The 15641-nt window shown below is 46.8% G+C and overlaps 1 protein-coding gene across 1 annotated transcript in view; it reads left to right on the top strand.

Moving 5' to 3' along the window:
* Positions 1-15641, top strand: part of DPT (dermatopontin) — a 33580-nt gene that overhangs the window by 13196 nt on the left and 4743 nt on the right. The gene's annotated exons all lie outside the window — the stretch shown is intronic.

Below are 15641 nucleotides of genomic sequence, written 5' to 3'. Positions count from 1 at the left end.
CGCCAAAGGTGCTTTTGCAAGAGGCAGTCCAGACGCTCAGAACTGCTTTCAAAGACGGGGAAAAGGTCCATAAGATGCCTGGACCCCACTGAGTGGGGAGACGGTTGGAGCCTGCTGGCTGCCCAGAGAAGCACGGCTTTCCCCGATCTTCCTGTCCCCCGTCTGCCAACAGGAAGCCCCTCCCTCGCCCTCCACCCTCCCGGGGGAACCTGCCTCCCTCGTGGAGAGGCAGGGAGAGCCAGTTAAAATGAAAACGAATTCTCCGAAGAGTGAGAGTAAGCAACAGACTAATAGTCCGTCACCCCATTCGCAAGACGTCCCCCTTAGGCTCCAGAGGAAAACATCTGGGCCTCCGTACCCCGTACCCTGGGTGGTCCAGAGGAGCAAGTTCTGGAGAGAAGGGATACGGAGATCAGCCCTGAGCTGCTGTGGGGGCGTGGGGCACGGTGTAAGGGCAGGGGAAGGACCGGGTGTAGGCCCTGCCTTCTGCCTGTTGTGGATGCCTGACAGCGCTTAGAGCACCGCCTTGGACTGGCTGTAGACCGGGAGCATCGGACACACGGCGACCCTGCATCCCCAGTGCCGTGTGTCATGCTCGGAATGTAGTGTCCGCTGGATAATTATGGAATGAGTATTTGCAGAAATGATTCCGAAGGGCAGGCACAAACAGGAAATATGATTCACTTACTTGCTGTAAAAGTTTTTTGTTTTGTTTTTTTTTCAATCACACTCTCCCACCCCTTCCCGAGAATGTAAGCTCTGTGCAAGCAAAGACCTTTGTGCGGATATGGTCCAGCCCTTCACTCGTGCCAAGCACTTCATCGGCGCTCGGGAGCATTTGTTGAATGAGCGATAATTCTCTTCCTAATTCTGTGAGGATAAAGCGAGATAATATGCATCCGGACTTGGCACTGGCCGTGATCACACAGAGCTGACCCGTCCCCTGCGACCTTCCCAGCTCGAGGGTAGACCCAGCCTCCTCACTAAAAGACAGGCCTTTCAAAGGCTGACTCTGCCCAAGGTCATCGCTGTTGGGGTGGGTCGCCCTGCAGGAGGCAGAGGGGGTGACTGGAGCTGGTTGAGCAGAGAAGCAGGAGACGGTCCACGTGGATAGTCTCCTGGGGGGACGCACCCCTTGCTGCCCCGGCAGAGGAGGGGGGAGCTGGGGGAGCTGCACATCCCGTCACTGTGGGGACAACTTCTCTCCAAGGTGGACAGGAGCATCGGCCCCTCTAGTGGTCACCCAGTCACTGGCTGGCCACCTGGCTTCCGGCCAAGCAGGGCAGCAAGGGGGAGTGGACTTAGGGCCACGGCTTTTGGCGATAAGGCAGGTAAGAAACAGTCTCACTCGTGTTGGAAAAACTGTCCAGCAGCCGAGGTGGGGGCGACTGGAGGTAAGCGGGGGCAGAAGGGAAACACCTGATCTTCCCGGAGTCCCATTTTCTGTGGCGTCTGTGGTCGGCATCCCTGTCCCAGACATCGCCTGACCTTCACCTGTGTTGCCGAGAGCCGAGACCCAAAAGACGTGCGCGTCGCTCTCTCCCGCTGCCCCCGACGTCCGTGGTCACCTGCGGAGAGGTCCCAGCCCTTCCCGCTCCCGGCCACCGCGGCGGTCCCTCTCGCACGGCCGTCAGAAATGCCGGTTCAGGTTCTCCTGCCTGTGCCCGCCAGTTGCTAAGCCGTGACGAGCGGAAGAGCCTGGAAACACGCATGTGGAACCGAGTCCTGAGGTGAAAGATGAGCCACTTCTCCTCGGTCGCCCGAGACACTCGGGTCCCTGCGGCAGAACGTCCGAGCCTGGCCGGCCGGGCCCGCCCCTCCCCCGCACTCCGCCGAGACGGTCGCTGACGCCGGCGGAAGCCTGTGGGCCGCGGGGGAATTACTCAGGAAGAGCGTCCGGCCGACTCGGAGCCTCCTGAGGAAGACGTGGCGTGGCGGCCCCTGGCGCGGGCCACAGGGCGCTAGAGCCGAGGCCGCCGGGGTTGCCCGAGGAAGCCGAGCCTTCTGGACGGGGAACTGGGGGCAGCGGCGGGCGAGGCCGGCGCACCCGCGGCGCAGGTGGGACTCGCTCTCCCGGCCGCGTCGGGGCGCTTCAGCGCCGTCGCCGAACGGCCCGAGTCATGGCGCCGCACGTCCCTCCCGCGGCCTCCGCGCGAAACTCGTCCTCCCGCAGCATCTCGGCCGCGGCCCGCGGGCGCCGTCGCGTGCGGACCCGCCCGTGAGGGGACGCTTCGGCGGTGACAAGGGTCTCCTGCCGGCGCCGTTGCACTCGGTCCCTCCGGCGGCCCCTCACGGTGCTCCCCGCGCCTTCCCCTGCGGAAGCTGCCGCCCGCGCGGCGCCTTCCGTCCCGTCACTTCACCGCGTGAATTAGCTCCGGACCCGGCGCCGCGGGGCGCGTTCTCTGCCCGCCGCGAGCCACCCGCGGCTCCGAGCCCGACCGGCTGTGACCTCACCGACCCGAGCGCCTGTCGCCCGCGTCTGCAACACCCCGGGGGCGGCCACGCCCAGCCGGCGCCCGGGTGAGGACGAGGCTGTCGCTTGATGGGGACCGAGGCGCTGCCCTCAGTTCGGGCGGCGAAGCTGCTCCCGGACGGCAAGTCTCGGCGGGGCCCGGGCAGCGGCGAATCTCCGACTCACTCAGCCGCGCTGCCGCCGGTCGTGCGCAGGTTCACACACGTACTCGTGTGAGGGTGCGAGGGCTCGGCCGTCACCTGCAGACCACACGCCCGTGTCGCCGAAGGAACCTCCCCCTTCAGAGCCTGCTGGTACCGAGTCCCGGTCTGCAAGCAGCCGTGGCCGCCGCCGGCCGCGCGCAGACCGTCCCGTCAGCCTGGGTGGGCGGCCGCGGGCCGGTCCTGGGAACCGACGGTTGTGGATCCAGCACGGATTTCCTTTTCCGTGCGTGGTTCTTCTCCAGACCCTTTCATCAGATTCACTCCAAGTTATGTTTTGATAGAAAAAAAAATGTTACTCTCAGAATCCACAGAGATAACATTTCAGTTTTCTTCCAAACTTGACATCCTGTGACCTTACGGGTCACTTTCTCCAGGGCCCATCGGCCCTTCCTTCCTGAAGCTCAGGTCCTAACCAGAGAACATGGTTCTTCATTCCTGAGTAGCTCTAGTTAGCAACGACAGAATCAGCTAACGAGAACATTCTCCTCTCTCCACCCCAAAGCCTCAATCAAAGCTAATCTGTAACTCCTCATCTCAAGGTTCAGACTTTTTTCTTTTTACTTGTATATATTCTCCAGATTACTTTTTCTTTTTCTTCAAGTAACATATAATGTATTCTTCGCCCCAGGGGTACGGATCTGTGAATCGACAGGCAACACACTTCACAGCACTCACCAGAGCACATTCCCTCCCCAGTGTCCATCACCCAGCCACCCCATCCCTACTCCCCACCCCCCAGCAACCCTCAGTTTGTTATGTGAGCTTAAGAGGCTCTTATGGTTTGTCTCCCTCGCTGGTTCCATCTTATTTCATTTCTTCCCTCCTTACCTCCCACAACACCCTGCCCTATCTCTCAAATTCCTCATATCAGAGAGATCATATGATAATTGTCTTTCTCTGATTGACTTATTTTGCTCAGCATAACATCCTCTAGTTCCATCCACGTCGTTGCAAATGGCAAGATTTCATTTCTTTTGATGACTGTATAGTATTCCATTGTGTATATATACCACATCTTCTTTATCCATTCATCTGTTGATGGACATCTAGGCTCTTTCCATAGTTTGGCTATTGTGGACACTGCTGCTGTAAACATTTGGGTGCATCTGCCCCTTCGGATCACTACATCCATTATCTTTAGGGTAAATACCCAGTAGTATGATGGCTGGATCATAGGATAGCTCTTTTTTCAACTGTTTTTATTTTAAAATTTTTTATAAACATATAATGTATTATTAGCCCCAGGGGTACAGGTCTATGAATCATCAGGTTTACACACTTCACAGCACTCACCATGGCACATACCCTCCCCAATGTCTGTAACCACCCTCTCCCTACCCTCCACCCCCGAACAATCCTCAGTTTGTTTTGTGAGATTAAGAGTCTCTTCTGGTTTGTCTCCCTCCCAATCCCATCTTGTTTCATTTATTCTTTTCCTACCCCCCCAGCCCCCCCATGTTGCATCTCCACTTCCTCATATCAGGGAGATCATATGATAGTTGTCTTTCTCCGATTGACTTATTTTGCTAAGCATAATACCCTCTGGTTCCATCCACGTCCTCGCAAATGGCAAGATTTCATTTCTTTTGATGGCTGTATAGTATTCCATTGTGTGTGTATATATATATATATATATATATATATATATATAATCACATCTTCTTTATCCATTCATCTGTTGATGGACATCTAGGCTCTTTCCATAGTTTGGCTATCATGGACATTGCTGCTCTAAACATTTGGGTGCACGTGCCCCTTCAGACCACTAAAATCTGTATCTTCAGGGAAAATACCCAGTAGTGTGATTGCTGGGTCATAGGGTAGCTCTGTTTTAAACTTTTTCAGGAACCTCCCTGCTGTTTTCCAGAGTGACTGTACCAGTTTGCTTTCCCACCAACAGTGTAGGAGGTTCCCCTTTCTCCACATCCTCGCCAGCATCAGTCATTTCCTGACTTGTTAATTTTAGCCATTCTGACTGGTGTGAGGTGGTATCTCATTGTGGTTTTGATTTGTATTTCCCTGATGCCGAGTGATGTGGAGCACTTTTTCATGTGACTGTTGGCTATCTGGATGTCTTCTTTGCAGAAATATCTGTTCATGTCCTCTGCCCATCTCTTGATTGGATTATTTGTTCTATAGGTATTGAATTTGATAAGTTCTTTCTAGATTTTGGATACTAGCCCTTTATCTGATATGTCGTTTGCAAATATCTTCTCCCATTCTGTCAGTTGTCTTTTGGTTTTGTTGACTGTTTCCTTTGCCGTGCAAAAGCTTTTGATCTTGATGAAGTCCCAATAGTTCATTTTTGCCCTTGCTTCCCTTGCCTTTGGCAATGTTTCTAGGAAGAAGTTGCTGTGGCTGAGGTCAAAGAGGTTGCTGCCTGTGTTCTCCTCAAGGATTTTGATGGATTCCTGTCTCACATTGAGGTCCTTCATCTATTTTGAGTCTATTTTCATGTGTAGTGTAAGGAAATGGTCCAGTTTCATTCTTCTGCATGTGGCGCTCCAATTTTCCCAACACCATTTGTTGAAGAGACTGTCTTTTTTCCATTGGACTTTCTTTCCTGCTTTGTTGAAGATGAGTTGACCATAGAGTTGAGGGTCTATTTCTGGGCTCTCTGTTCTGTTCCACTGATCTATGTGTCTGTTTCTGTGCCAGTACCATACTGTCCTGATGATGACAGCTTTGTAATAGAGCTTGAAGTCTGGCATTGTGAATGCCACCAACTTTGGCTTTCTTTTTCAATATTCCTCTGGCTATTCAAGGTCTTTTCTGGTTCCATATAAATTTTAGGATTATTTGTTCTATTTCTTTGAAAAATATGGATGGGATTTTGATAGGGATTGCATTAAACGTGTAGATTGCTTTAGGTAGCATCAACATTTTCACAATATTTGTTCTTCCAGTCCATGAGCATGGAACATTTTTCCATTTCTTTGTGTATTCCCCAATTTCTTCCATGAGTGCTTTATAGTTTTCTGAGTACAGATTCTTTGCTTCTTTGGTTAGGTTTATTCCTAGGTATCTTGTGGTTTGGGGTGTAATTGTAAATAGGATGGACTCCTTAATTTCTCTTTCTTCTGTCTTGCTCTTGGTGTATAGAAATGCAACTGATCTCTCTGCATTGATTTTATATCCTGACACTTTACTAAATTCCTGTATGAGTTCTAGCAGTTTGGGAGTGGAATGTTTTGGGTTTTCCACAAAAAATATCCTATCATCTGCAAAGAGTGATAGCTTGACTTCTTTGCCAATTCAGATGCCTTTAGTTTCTTTTTGTTGTCTGATTGCTGAGGCTAGGACTTCTAGCACTATGTTGAATAGCAGTGGTGATAGTGGACATCCCTGCCACGTTCCTGACCTTATGGGAAAAGCTCTCAGTTTTTTTCTATTGAGAATGATATTCACTAATGGGCTTTTCATAGATGGCTTTGATGATATTGAGGTATGTACTCTCCATGCCTTCACTGTGAAGAGTTTTGATCAAGAAAGGATGCTGTATTTGTCAAATGCTTTTTCAGCATCTATTCAGAGTATCATATGGTTTTTGCCCTTTTTTTTTTTATTAATGTATTGTATCACATTGATTGATTTGCGGATGTTGAACCAACCTTGCAGCCCAGGAATAAATCCCACTTGGTCGTGGTGAATCATCCTTTTAATGTGCTGTTGGATTCTCTTGACTAGTATTTTGGTGAAAATTTTCGCATCTGTGTTTATCACAGATATTGGTCTGTAATTCTCCTTCTTGATGGGATCTTTGTCTGGTTTGGGGATCAAGGTAATGCTAGCCTCATAGAATGTGTTTAGAAGTTTTCCTTCCATCTCTATTTTTTTGAATAGTTTCAGGAGAATATTTATTAAATCTTTTTTAAATGTTTGGTAGAATTCCCCTGGGAAGCTGTCTGGCCCTTGGCTCTTGTTTGTTGGGAGATTTTTGATGACTGCTTCAATCTCCTTACTGGTTATGGGCCTGTTCAGGTTTCCTATTTCTTCCTGGCTCAGTTTTGGTAGTTTATATGTCTCTAGGAATGCATCCATTTCTTCTAGATTGTCAAATTTGCTGCCATATAGTTGCTCATAATATGTTCTTGTAATTGTTTGTATTTCTTTAGTGTTGGTTGTGATCTCTCCTCTTTCATTCATGATTTTATTTATTTCAGTCCTTTCTCTTTTCTTTTTGATAAGAGTGGCCAGGGGTTTATCAATCTTATTAATTCTTTCAAAGAACCACCTCGTAGTTTTGTTGATTTGTTCCACTGTTCTTTTGGCTTCTATTTCATTGATTTCTGCTCTGATCCTTATTATTTCTCTTCTCCTGCTGGGTTTAGGCTTTCTTTGCCTTTCTTTCTCCAGCTCCTTTAGGTGTAGGGTTAGGTTGTATATTGACACCTCTCTTGTTTCTTGAGAAAGGCTTGTATTGCTATATATTTTCCTCTCAGGACTGCTTTGCCGTATCCCAAAGATTTTGAGCAGTTGTGTTTTCGTTTTCATTTTCATTTGTTTCCATGAATTTTTTCAATTCTCCTTTAATTTCCTGGTTGACCCATTCATTCTTAAGTAGGATGCTCTTTAGCCTCCACGTATCTGAATTTTTTCCAAATTTCCTCTTGTGATTGAGTTCTAGTTTCAAAGCATTGTGATCTGAAATTATACACGGAATGATCCCAATCTTTTGGTAGCATTTAAGACCCGATTTGTGAATCAGGATGTGATCTATTCTGGAGAATGTTCCATGTGCACTAGAGAAGAATGTGTATTTTGTTGCTTTGGTTGGGATGTTCTGAATATATCTGTGATGTTCATCTGGTCCAGTGTGTCATTTAAGGCCTTTATTTCCTTGTTGATCTTTTGCTTGGATGATCTGTCCATTTCAGTGAGGAGGATGTTAAAGTCCCCTAATAATATTGTATTATTATCAATGTGTTTCTTTGATTTTGTTATGAATTGGTTTATATAGTTGGCTGCTCCCATGTTAGGGGTATAGATATTTAAAATTGTTAGATCTTGTTGTTGGACAGACCCTTTGAGTATGATATAGTGTCTTTCCTCATCTCTCATTATAGTCTTTGGCTTAACACTGAATTTGTCTGATAGAAGGAATGCCACCCCAGCTTTGTTTTGATGTCCATTAGCATGGTACATTGTTTTCCACCCCCTCACTTTAAATCTGGAGGTGTCTTTGGATCTAAGATGAGTTTCTTGAAAACAGCATATTGATGGGTTTTGTTATTTTTATCCATTCTGATACCCTGTGTCTTTTGATTGGGGCATTTAGCCCATTTACATTCAGGGTAACTATTGAAAGATAAGAATTTAGTGCCGTTGTATTGCCTGTAAGGTGACTGTTACTGTATGTTGTCTCTGTTCCTTTCTGGTCTGTTACGTTTAGGATCTCTCTTTGCTTAGAGGACCCCTTTCAATATTTCATGTAGGGCTGGTTTGGTGTTTGCAAATTCTTCTAATTTTTTTTTTTTTTTTTTTTTGTCCTGGAAACTTTTTATCTCTCCTTCTATTTTCAATGACAGCCTAGATGGATATAGTACTCTTGGCTGCATATTTTTCTCGTTTAGTGCTCTGACTATATCATGCCAGTACTTTCTGGCCTGCCAGGTCTCTGTGGCTTGGTCTGTTGCCAATCTAATATTTCTACCCTTCTATGTTACAAACGTCTTGTCCTGGGCTGCTTTCAGGATTTTCTCTTTGTCTCTGAGACTTGTAAGTTTTACTATTAGATGACGGGGTGGTGACCGACTTTTACTGATTTTAAGGGGAGTTCTCTGTGCCTCCTATCTTGATGCTTGTTCCCTTCGCCAAATTAGGCAAATTCTCTGCTATGATCTTCCCCAATATACTTTCTGCCCCCCTCTCTCTTTCATTTTCTTCTGCGATCACAATTATTCTAATATTTTTCTGTCTTATGGTATCACTTATCTCTTGAATTCTCCCCTCACAGTCCAGTAGTTGTCTCTCTTTTGCTCATCTTCTTTATTCTCTGTCATTTGATCTTCTATATTACTAATTCTCTCCTTTGCCTCATTTATCCTAACAGTAAGGGCCTCCTTTTTTGATTGTACCTCACTAATAACTTTTTTTATTTCAACTTGGTTATATTTTAGTTCTTTTATTTCTCCAGGAAGGGGTTTTATTTCTCCAGAAATGGATTCTCTAATATCTTCCACGCTTTTTTCGAGCCCAGCTAGTGCCTTAATAGTCATCATTCTAAACTCTAGTTCTGACATATTACTAATGTCTGTGTTGATTAGGTTGTTAGCCATTGATACTGCCTCTTGTTCTTTTTTTTTTTTGTGGTGAGTTTTTCTACCTTGTCATTTTATCCAGGTAAGAACAGAGGAATGAGAGAACAAAATACTGAAATGTAGCAATGACCCTAGAAAACTATACACTAACCAAATCAGAAGAGACCTGAAACCAGGGGAGAAGATGGAGGGGGGAGGAAAAAAAACCCCATATGTGTATATATATATATATATGTGTGTGTGTGTGTGTGTGTGTGTGTGTGTGTGTATTGGACTGGTGAATAGAACAGAGCCACACACTTGACTTTGGTTTCATTTTGGTTTTAGAAGAAACTACCTCCCAAAATTTTAAGAAGAGAAAAATTTATGTATGTACAAAAATAAGGGTAAACAAGATGAAGGGATGGACTATGACCGTAAAGATGAAAATTTTAAAAGATTCTAAAAAATCAATTGATAAGAAAGTTGGTTGGTAAAGAAAAAAAAATGAGAGAATGTGATCATGCTGCAGACTGGAACAAAGCCATGTGCTAGATTTAGGCTATATTTTGACCTATTAGAAAAAATTGTATTCCAAATTTTTAAAGAAAAAAACCTATATGTATACAAAAAATAAGATTAAATATGATGAAGGGATAGAATATGACATTAATAATGAAAATTTTTAAAGATTTCCTTAAAAAGGTATTGATAAGATAAAATAATTAAAAACATTAAAACAGGAAAGCGGAGAAGTTTAAAAAGTAAAATAAAAAAATAAAATTTAAAAAATTTAACTTTGAAAGACTAAAGAATCACAGGAGAAAAGCCATGAATTCTGTGTGCTACATTTGCCTTGCTCTGGAGTTCCTCAGTTCTCATCAGTGAACTTGGTCTTGGCTGGACGTTCTTGCTGATCTTCTGGGGGAGGGGCCTCTTGCCATGACTCTCAGGGGTCTTTGCCGGAGGCAGAACCGCACCGCCCTTGCCAGGACGGGCTAAGCGACCCGCTGGGGTTCGCGCTCGGAGCTTTTGTTCCCTGAGCGCTTTCCGTACCGCTTGGGAGGACGGGAATGAAGATGGCGGCCGCCCAGTCTCCCGCCGGAGGAGCCAGAGCTTGGGCCACTCCTTAGTGCTCCCTCGGAGAAACGCTGTTAATCCCTCCCGTCTCCCTGGTCTCTGGCCGCGCTCCGAGCTCCCTCGGCCTGTGACCGAGGGTTTCTTTGGCGCGCGGCCCCGTGTGGAGTCTCCAAACCCAGCAGATTCGTGCCGCGCAGCCACACTGCTCCTTCTGGAAGAGGACGGAGGGGGTCTCCCTGGATCTGCCCCTTGTGGGGTCCCCGCTGGAATCACGGTTTAAGGTAAGCCCGAGCTGAGAAGTGACTCCTCAGTCCGTCTCTGTAGCTGGCTTCCCTGCTCCAATACCCGGGGCTCTGCCTCACTCTGACGCCCCTGTCTTTTTGTGACCCTCCGGGTCCTGAGACCACACGGTCCCCGCGAGTGCTCCACCCCCCGCTTAGCCTCTGGAGCGACGTCCGTCAGTGGAGCAGACTTCTAAAGGTCCCGATTTTGTTCCCAGCTGCTCCACCCTCGCCGGGAGCCGGCCCTTCCCCCTGCGATTTATGTTCCTGTGGCTTCGGATTCTCTTCCCCACATGTCCTGCCTTCTGGAAGGTGGTTGATTTTCTGTTCCTAGAATTGCTGCTGCTTTTCTCTTCGATCTCCTGCTGGGCTTGCAGGCGTTCATGATGGTTTGATAACTATGTAGCTGATCTCCTGGCACCTGATGATAACTTGGTCTCCTACTCCTCCGCCATCTTGCTCCTTTCCTGGTTCAGATTTTTGATACAAGATGGGTGGTGTTTGCACAACCAGTCCCTCATGATATCACAGCAGGGACAGGAATGACATCATAGGCTCCCCCACTGCTGTCTCTGCCACCTCCCACCCCTGGTCTGGGGCTGCTCAGCCCTGTGCCCAGAGGTTGGTGAGAAGAGTAGCTTCTAAGCTGGTTCCTCTGAGCAAGATGGAAGCTGTTATTACAGAGATCAAGACACCCACACTGCGTTTTAGCTGGTCTGCTCGCCTTTATTGGAATCTAGAGACAATCATTCCTTCCTCCATTCATTAATTTACCTAATCAGCCAGTGTGAATCGATATAAAATAAGTTCAATTTATAGATGTTGATTCGATGCATTCCCTGTAATGATGATGATGATACTTGTATTTATTGAGCTCCTAGCATGTGCTCACATGTTATCTCATTTATTTCTCACACACTGAAAATACGACCCTTTCACACAGATGAGGGAAGTGAGGCAAGGAAGTTGTTCCAAACAACTCTGTTCAAAGTTCCAAACTCTGTTCAAACATGTCTGCCTGCCTCCCCACCACAAACCTTCTGCATAGTACTGAGCTCTCAGTCCAGAGGAGAAAGTAAGACCCACATGGGTAAAGTACCAGGTAGTAGGCATCTGGAAGAAAACAAAGAAGAAAGGGGTTATGTTATTTGGAGTAGAGATGTTGGAGGTGGAGTTGTCCCCATCAGTGTTTAGGACAAAGGTGACCATGATGTAATGTGCCAGATGAAAGCCGGTAGGAATGGAAACAAACATGTTTGCTGAGCAGCCCTGGGCACGGATAGAGAGCTACAAACTCAGTTCCAAGAAAGCAATTTGGAAAATATTTAGAAGTTTTCCTCCTTGTAATTTAAGTCAGAGATCTCTCTAGAACTGCGTTTCCCTGTATGGTGACACGTATTTGGACCATTTGAAATATAAATCTGCAAAGTACTGCAAGGAGACAGATATGAGCATGGAAGGTCCTTTCTCATCCCCCCCCCCCCAGGGTCTAGGGTCTCTCCACAGAGGAGGGCTATGGGGGACCTGGTCATTCAGCCCCATGGGCTCAGTTCCCCAGCAGTCTGGGGGGCAAGCCAGGTGGCTGCTCCTTTGCGGGTGCTTTCCTTCATGCATAACTGCATTGGGGTCTTAATATTCTCCTTTTAGTAAAACCAATTCAAATAGGTTCTGATGCAATTCCTCTTGGGGTTGCCAGGATGAGCAAATTAGTCCAACCTGAAACAGGCTAATTCCTGCGAGCTTCCCCGGAAGAGCGGTGAGCAAGAGGATAGGTCATGAGCAGATTCTGTTTCCTTGAAAACTTCTCACTGACTTGCCTGTCCGTGAGGGACATACTCCTTGTAGCCGGAGTAGAATGCGGGGCAGCCTCTACACCTCCACTCTACACGTGCTGAATTTCTCGTCCAGGCTGCCGTGAACGAGACCACTAGGGTTAGGTGCTGTCCGGGGCCACTGACCCAAGGAGCCCACCAGATCGGTCATCGTCGTGAGACAAGATGCTTTCATTGGATCCTGGGGGTTTGTTTTGGTTTGGTATTTGATGGTTTTGTTGTCGTTGTGTTGTGTTGTGTTTTTTGGTCAGGGGCGGAATCCCGTTTTTTGTTTTGTTTTTTTTTTAATCAAATGCTACATATTTGGTGCTAACAAGAACAGGACATTAGTGTAAGATACTTAAAATAAGGTGGTGTTTGGGACATGGAGAAAATAGGGGCAAAACAGAATTAGAGGTTGGACTGACCAGAAGAAGCTTCTCGAAATTGTTTGAATGTGAGTTGCTCAAAGAATGGGTCAGAAAACAGCCTCAGTTTATACTCGTTTAGAGAAAAGCTGAAGCGTCCTCGGGCACCCCCATTCTGGTTTGTTAATGTGGAAATGATGGGTGTTCTTGGAGTTCCTACAGCACGGAGACTGCAGGGTGTGCCTCTCTGGTGCCCCACGACATGGGATAAGGTTGAGGATGTGATTCTCGCTATGATCCAGTTGTCCTTTCTGCCAGATCAGACCCGTGGTGTGGAGCTTGACTTTAGGTCTAACCACTCCGTAATCAATAGTAGCAATGGATTTTGATACAGTTTTACACTGAGTCACTGCCTTCTGAGGAACAGATTTAAAACCCTTTCTTTTGACTATTAAAACTGGTCCTCAACCAAACCTCTGACAACATGTAAACTCTTCTCTTTAGCCAACTAAGTTGTATCTCCACTCCCGTTTTTAAAACGGGTGTGAGAGGGGCGCCTGGGTGGCTCAGTGGGTTAAAGCCTCTGCCTTCAGCTCAGGTCATGATCCCAGGGTCCTAGGATCGAGCCCCGCATTGGGCTCTCTGCTCAGCGGGGAGCCTGCTTCCTCCTCTCTCTCTGCCTGCCTCTCTGCCTACTTGTGATCTCTGTCTGTCAAATAAGTAAATAAAATCCTTAAAAATGGGTGTAAGAGCGTATCTCCTGGCCACCTGTGTCCCACTCTCCCAGCACAGGAGCTGGGCACTCTCCCCGGGGACCTCCAGTTCTGCTGGCAGACTGCTCAGCAGCCATGTCTTGATTCTAGTCAGATCCGTTGATGACTTCAGGGCTCTGAGAACCTTAGATGGGAACATCTTCTCTCTTACAAATCGCCTGTTTGACCGTGTTGTCTTCAGCTCCTAAGAATTATTTAATTTCCTTCCGTCTCATTCATGTCCGTCTAAGAAGATGCACAAGTGGTTCTGTATTATCAAGTTCCCACTGAGCTTTTCTTATACACGTGTCAGGTCTCATCTTTTCTGCAGATGACAGAAAAAGTATTATGGGGTGAGAAGGTATACCCCAACAGTCACTCATCTAGAAGTGATGGGGGGACCACACACACATACATGCGTGCGCGCGCACACACACACACACACACACACACACACACACAAGTTCTTCGTAAAGGGGTACATGAGGGTCCCAACAGAAGAGCTTCAGTTATGTATCCATTTCAGTGCGTTGAGTAAAGACGCCTTACTGACTGGTCCTTCCCTTCATCTTACCAAGCTGAGGGCTTGTTCGATTGTTGTCGTTGGTCTAGGAATGTATGACAGTGTTCAGTAGGAAGTGTGCTCTGCAAAAGCATTACCTGGAGTGACCTGGTACTCACACAGAAGCTGGAACCACGCACAGCTCTGCCCAACCCCCGCCTTCAGGAAGCCTGATGCCAGCACTTATGAAACCCTGATCTTCTGCTTCCTCGTAGCCTCGTTAAACCTCCTGACAAGGCCCTTTGTCCCTATCTCAGTGTCTAGCTCTGACAGTTTAAATTCCGTTTCTTCTCAGAGGAGGAATACTGGGGCTTTCATTTATTAAGACATTTGGTGTGTGCCTGATGTCATCGAGAACCGAACGGAGACGCATCTATCTGATTCTAAAACTCAGGGTCCTGGGTCATATGGAAACAGTGGTTCCCTCTCAGGATGGTCTCAGGGAGGTTTGCTTTCTACTAATGATTTGGGCCATTTCCCTCTCTGTTTTTGGTTTCATAAAGCAGGCATAATTTCCATCAGTGTCCAAATTCCTTCCCTGGCCCCCTTCATCCAGGGTTCTGTAAGATGGTATAAACTTAACTCACGGTTTTGTAACAAAACAACCACCACCACCACCAAAAATCAAGTAAAACAAAAACTGGGCTGGGACCCAGATGGAAATGTACCAGTTACCACGTACCAGGCCTTTTCCATGACACTCTAGAAATCTACTGGACAGCAGTACCCCCAGAGAGGCCTCCAGACAAACTGTTAATGGGGGGGGGCTGTATCTGATCACTACCAAAAATGAACCAATAGAGAATGCCAGGTAAAGTATTGAATAAATTACTACCCTTTAAAGCTTAAAACTTCATTTTTTTAAAAGATTTTATTTATTTATTTGATAGAGAGAGATCACAAGCAGGCAGAGAGGCAGGCAGAGAGAGAGGAGGAAGCAGGCTCCCTGCTGAGCAGAGAGCCCGATGCGGGGCTCGATCCCAGGACCCTGAGATCATGACCTGAGCTGAAGGCAGTGGCTTAACCCACTGAGCCACCCAGGCGCCCCAAAACTTCATTTTTTTAAATGCAAGCCTCTCTTTTCCACTTTATTCCAAGTTTGTTGAACTAACCAAGTAATCTGACATCAAATCAGCAAACACTTAAAAAATAAGTATCTAGACTGATTATTTCCAAATAATTTTGGCAATTGGATCTAGCGTAGTGCGGTACTGTTGTATGAAATTTCTGCCTTAGAACATAGAAAAATGGCAACTAGCTTTTACATATCGAATCCCAAGAGTGCTTCAAAGTTCTGGAAAATATTTTGTATTCTCTGAAGTAAGGAAAACACGTCCTACTCCATTTCTTTTAATCCTAATCTGCATGATTCACGTTTACAACCAATGCCTCTTTTTTGGATAAACTTTAGTCTCACACGTGAGAGAATCCTCAGGGATCACAAGTCAACAGGATCCAAGTGAGGCCCTATTTAGTCCATTTATGAGTCATTTAACACTTTTATTAGAAAGAGGAAGTCCTTGTTCTGGGTCTCTTTAGAAGCACAAAATAGATTTCTGTATTAGCAGAGCCTTATTTCCCTTCATGAACACAGTAAGTGAGAACACATGGAGTCCACTCTGGGCTGGGCTTGGCATCCTCCAAAGCATCACTACGTCTTGAGAAAAGTCCCAGAACAAGGACAGCTGTGTCATGTGGAGGAACAGCCGTAAGCCTGGAGAAGGGGCTTCCAGGGCCCCGGCTAACTCCAGGCTACCGTGAGCTGACCGTCGAGCTTGCTGCATCCAAACGCTGAGATCCTCCTAAGAGACCTCCCATGTTATAAATCAGTCTTTTTAAGATTTCGTGATAATCCTTGCAATACAGAGTAGA

Source organism: Lutra lutra, chromosome 15, assembly GCF_902655055.1.
Source record: "Lutra lutra chromosome 15, mLutLut1.2, whole genome shotgun sequence".
NCBI lineage: Eukaryota > Metazoa > Chordata > Mammalia > Carnivora > Mustelidae > Lutra > Lutra lutra.
Note: the sequence above shows the minus strand (reverse complement) of the source record. Positions and strands in the feature narration are given on the sequence as shown.